The sequence below is a fragment of the Pteropus alecto genome, unplaced genomic scaffold (genome assembly GCF_000325575.1).
Source record: "Pteropus alecto unplaced genomic scaffold, ASM32557v1 scaffold86, whole genome shotgun sequence".
Classification (NCBI taxonomy): Eukaryota; Metazoa; Chordata; class Mammalia; order Chiroptera; family Pteropodidae; genus Pteropus; species Pteropus alecto.
The window spans coordinates 25721366-25726574 of NW_006442109.1; the positions used below are offsets into that span (position 1 = coordinate 25721366).

The 5209-nt window shown below is 34.0% G+C and overlaps 1 pseudogene; it reads left to right on the top strand.

The window, feature by feature from the left end:
• The first annotated feature begins 2262 nt into the window (after nucleotides 1-2262).
• Nucleotides 2263-2381, top strand: LOC112469845 (annotated as a pseudogene).
• Nucleotides 2382-5209: the final 2828 nt, after the last annotated feature.

Here is a 5209-nt window from a genome sequence, read left to right on the forward strand (position 1 = left end):
GAACCTTTTCATCAAATTCCAGCTAGATATTTTTGAATTCTGAGCCGAAGGCTTGACTTACTCTCTGCTATAAAGGAAGATTAATAGATGTAAGAGAGGTGTTAAGACATAGTAACATTAAAATGAAACTTCTTTCTTGTTAGTGAGGGAGAATCCCAAAAAGGAGGTATCTTTATGCCATCAAAGACTTTCACACTTTTGTGTTTTCAGATCTGTAAAGCACAATTTTGTTAGTATTCGTTTTTATCCTAGGTTTCCTCATTACAAAAGCTCAAGGCTAATAAAGGAAGGCTTTTTAGTGCATCTACATCACCTTCACTAAAAAGTCAAATACAAATCCTGGAGGTCATCAATCTATTTAAAGGTGAACCAATATAATAGATACTAAGTTATAAACCCCAAACCTTGACTTTAAGTTCACAACAAGCTGGCAGGAAACAAGTTGGCAGAGGGACAAGCGAGAAACATTTTAGGATCTCAATAGAGCAGTTGGGGAAAAATAGGAAGGAGAAAAGTACATTAGGAAATCTGGGTAGATATAAGTAAGTTTCCTATTATTTTTTTAAAGGAGTTTTTGAAGTAGATTGATCAATTGTCTTGGTTTTTCTGAGACTGAGAGATTTCCTGGGACATAAGACTTTTAAAACTGAAAGGAGTTGATCACTCTATTTCAAAAGCTTCCTTCAAGCATAAATAATAAGTATTACAGAAGTAGAAGTTTTCTTCCTGTAGGTGTGGGAGGGTGTACGAGATTATGCCTACAGAGTATCTGATAGATTTTCTCATTTCCAGAGTTCAGAAATCACTTTGGGGATATAATTCAGTATCAAGGCCTTTTCCAAAAATTGTAATTCAATTTTATTGAATAATTATCTAGAATTGAATGAGATAAGTGTCCTCTTCCAACACCCATTTCCCTCTATTTGCTATTAATCATCTAAGTGCTAAGTGCTGCTTACCTAGTAATCCTGGGGATTTAACTGTATAATCTGGGGCACTAACTGTATATGGTTTAAGATATTAAATGACCAAAGGCATTTGAATAGGAAAACCCTCTAGTTCAGCATGCTAGTGTCTTTTTACAAATCACCTACTTGTCTCTTGACAAGTAGGCATCTTGAATGCCTACCACTTGAAATATAAGATAATGTAATTAAATTCAATAATCAGCCACTAAAATAACTTCTCTGCGGAAGATATTTTGCTAAGATCCTCTTATAAATCATATGTAAAACTGAATTATACATGTCTACTTTATTAAAAATCACAGTTTGGTATTTTTCCAAATCTGCATCTTGAGGATATCAATTTTCTAAAAAAAAAGGGAAACCAACTATGAAATGTTTAATTGTACATTTTCCAAGCACCTCTCATTTAAAGCTCTAACAGAATTCTCTGGGTGGAAAATATAATACAATATTAGCGTGCCACAATTCGTTATATAGTAACATCAACTCTTCTTAATGGCATTCTTCTCATTCACTTACTGCATTATTTTAAAAATGATCGAACATCTTCTTTGGGCCAGACACTTCACTAGGAACTGGGGATACAGGAATAAGACAAAGTCCCTGACTATGTGAAGCTCATGTTCTGGTGTCTTTGAGACATTTGAAATAAAAAGAATAGAAAAAAAATTCTCCTAGGCATAAAGCTCTGACTACTTTGGAGAAAAGGAGTAGTTAGTAAGATATTGTCTATATTTAGTCTTTAGACTTTGCGTATCAAATGAAAGGAAAGCAGAATAGTTTAGAATAAAAAATTATTCATATGGTAATCACATCATAATAAAAAGAAAATAAAAACAGAATTTCTACTCTTTCTGTCTTCCTTGGAGCAGAGTTTCACAAAAAGTAATCTTTTGATGTGGTCTTAGGGTTACCTCCTCCTTTCCCTGAATTTTTTCTAAAGTTCTGAATAAACAGCTTTGATTAATACACCTCGTTCTTTAAAAAAAAAAAAAAAAAGCTTCACTATTTGTCTATTACATACCTTCAACTTTACTTTCATGGATAAGCTGCTGTGTCCATGAAATTCTTAATAATATAAAATTTAGCCCAAGTATGTTACTGGGCTAGATTTTCAATTAAATCTTTGTTTTGTTTCTATTGGTACAAGAATCTCTTTTAAAAAAAGAAAAGGAAACTATAGGTCATTTGAAGATTTTTTTTGGCAAGGAACACTAATAAAGGATAATGACTATGGTTAAAATAATAGTAGATATTTATTGTGTCAATTATGTGCAAAAAATTAACAAGACTAGTCTATAGCCATGGTACCCTGAACAAATCTGAACCCATCTAATCTCAGAAGCTAAGCAGAGCTGGGCCTGGTTAGTACTTGGATGAGAAACCACCTAGGAAGACCAGGTGCTGTAGGTGTCAAAAATGAAAAAATAAGGGATTGTAAGCGGACAAGGTCCTTGCAATCTGTGAGGTCAACCAAAGGTTGCCTTGCCTAAATTAAAAAAAAAAAATTATATATATATATAAATTAAGGAGACTAGAAGAGATAAGTAATTCACAGTCCTTGGCCTTAAAGAAATTACTACTAGTGTGTCATGTGCTAGGGATTAGTAGACATGCAAAAGTATTCAAGAGGGTTCTGGAGTAGACAGAAATTATTACTCTAGTTTTCCTTACTAACCAAACTCTCCCCTTTGTCATGTAATGGTTTAAGAAGAGGCATGTGAACCAATTCTCACTTACAAGTCATAGGAGAGATTTGTTGGAAGCTTCTAAAAAAGGAAGTTTACAGATCTGGCTGTATGTTAAGAAGTAGAATACAGCTTCAATATCTATTGACAACCATTTTAACATCACTGAGGAGGAGAAAAGAGTAGCCTCAGAATGAAAATAATGTTGAGGAAGGCAGAGCAGACAGATGGAAAACACCCAAGTTATTGGTCACATAAATTTTCCATTGGGTTAACCAACCCTGAAAATTTCTCCCATATCATTATGGCTTACCGGTCTTGTGAGCCAATATACTTTCTTCTCAGGTCAGTTTGAATCAGGTTGATGTTAATTACAGAGATATCTTACTTGGGTGCAGGTTCCAACTTTCAAAGACTTATAGTCTTGTTGAGTAGGCAGGAGTCACCCTATTTCATTGACTCAATGACACACTTCCTTTCCCTCACATTTTAACATCTCTGAAATCAGGGTGGAGTGTCATAAAATTGTTCGCAGCCAAGCAGTAGCCTTATCATAGTTGTGGATGCCTGTTCATGTGTGACCTTGATTATACCATTCATATTACTGATGCTTTAATTATAGGTATTATTTGAAATACACATATTAAGTTTAATTGCCATTAAAATTAATCATGATTATATGAATTGAAATTACAACTGATTCTGTCTGCCAAAAATCACAGAAACAGCAGTGAAACATACATTTGACATAAATGGAGCAAATAATCATCCTTGGAGGAATTACCATAATTTCATAGTTTCTTGCAAATACTTTATACAGGACCTGGGGAAGGATCACACCCATAGCATTTCAAAGAAATTTCAAAGTCATGAAGGACTTGTATCATAGATTCACATATAAGGCATTGTGCCACAGAAAATAGAAACATTATTGATTGTTTTGCTTGTAGAAAACTAATTGTCAAATTGTTTTTTTTTTTTAAGGTAGATCATGTCGTTATATCAGCTGTATATAAGAATTCACGTTCCTGAAATAGGAGAAGACTTTTTAATAATTTGACCTTCTACTATTATTGTCGTCCTCAAAAACCAGATCAGATTCTTTTCTTTATATAATTGAGGCATTTTGCTCTTTAAGTGAAATGACCAATACTGTTATTGGAGAAAGTGTTATCTTCTTCTGACCAAAATCTGTTTCAAATACTGCATGGTATCACTTACATGTGGAATCTTTTTTTAAAAAGTCAAATTCATAGAAACAGACAGTAGAAAAGTGGTTGCCAGGGGCCGCGGAGTCGGAGAAATAGAGAGAGGTTGATAAAAGGAGTACAAACTTTCAGTTATAAGATGAACAAGATCTGAGCATCTAATGTATAACATGGTGGCTATAGATGATAACTCTGTATTTATAATTGAAATTTGCTAATACAGTAGACCTTAGACCTTTTTCACACACACAAAAAAGATAAATATGTGAAGCTATGTATGTGTTAATTACATGGGCGGGAATTCTTTTACAATGTATACATATATCAAATCATTATGATGTACACCTTAGCTATCTTACAATTTTATTTGTCAATTATATCTCAGTAAAACCGAAAAAAAATTTAAAAAACTTGTTTCAAAAAGAAAACCATTCAAACTTTGGAACTTGCCCCTCTCACCATACATCTAACTGAACGGATCTTTTCTTCTCCCGGAATCAGCATCTGCAGTATCTGTAGGATAACCTGCATTCTTCTGGAGATGCTTGTGTGCAGCAAGACAGAGGACACTTTATCATTTGTGTGTTTTAAATGTTTACAGACTTATTTAGAATGTGGAGAGACTGGTATCTGTAAATATATCTTTTCCTCTAAAGAAGCCCTAAATGATCTCTTATCCTCTTCTTTCCTTTTATTATATGCAATGTAGAATTCCCTTTTTAAAATCAGATCTGACTCTACTGTCTGCGGAATAACATACAAATTCCTCAGTCTAATATTCAGTGTGATAATGCCAGCCTACTTCACCAAGTTTGCTTGAACCACACACTTCCAAACAGTCTATATCTCAATCACACTGGAATACTTGCCTTAGCCCAAATCACCTATAGTCTCTTCTCTCCATACCTTGTTTATGCTACTCCTTCCTTTGGAATCCTTTCTCATCATTCTTCCTGTTGGAGTTCTTCCCATCCTTCAAGGCCCATCTCCTTGAGAATTAATGTCCCCCTCCTTGTTTTCCTATTACTTTTATTGCATGTTGTGTTGCTAATACACTTGGCTTATCTTGTGTTAAAATTAAAAATGATGTGTGTATATATTTGCTATACTAGACTGTGGGCTTCTGGGGCAGTGACCAAATTTTTCATTAATTTTATTCATTCAGATTGGACGAATGGAGCTGGACGCCATCTTAAATGCCCTCATGAAGCTTCTAGTTTATCTCGAAAGCCAGAGATTAACAAATAATTACAAGTATGTTGAATATAACAATGGTGAAATGCATGTTTTAATAGGAGCATATAATGAGGGGACACAATTTAGTCTGGGGAATTAAGGAATTCTT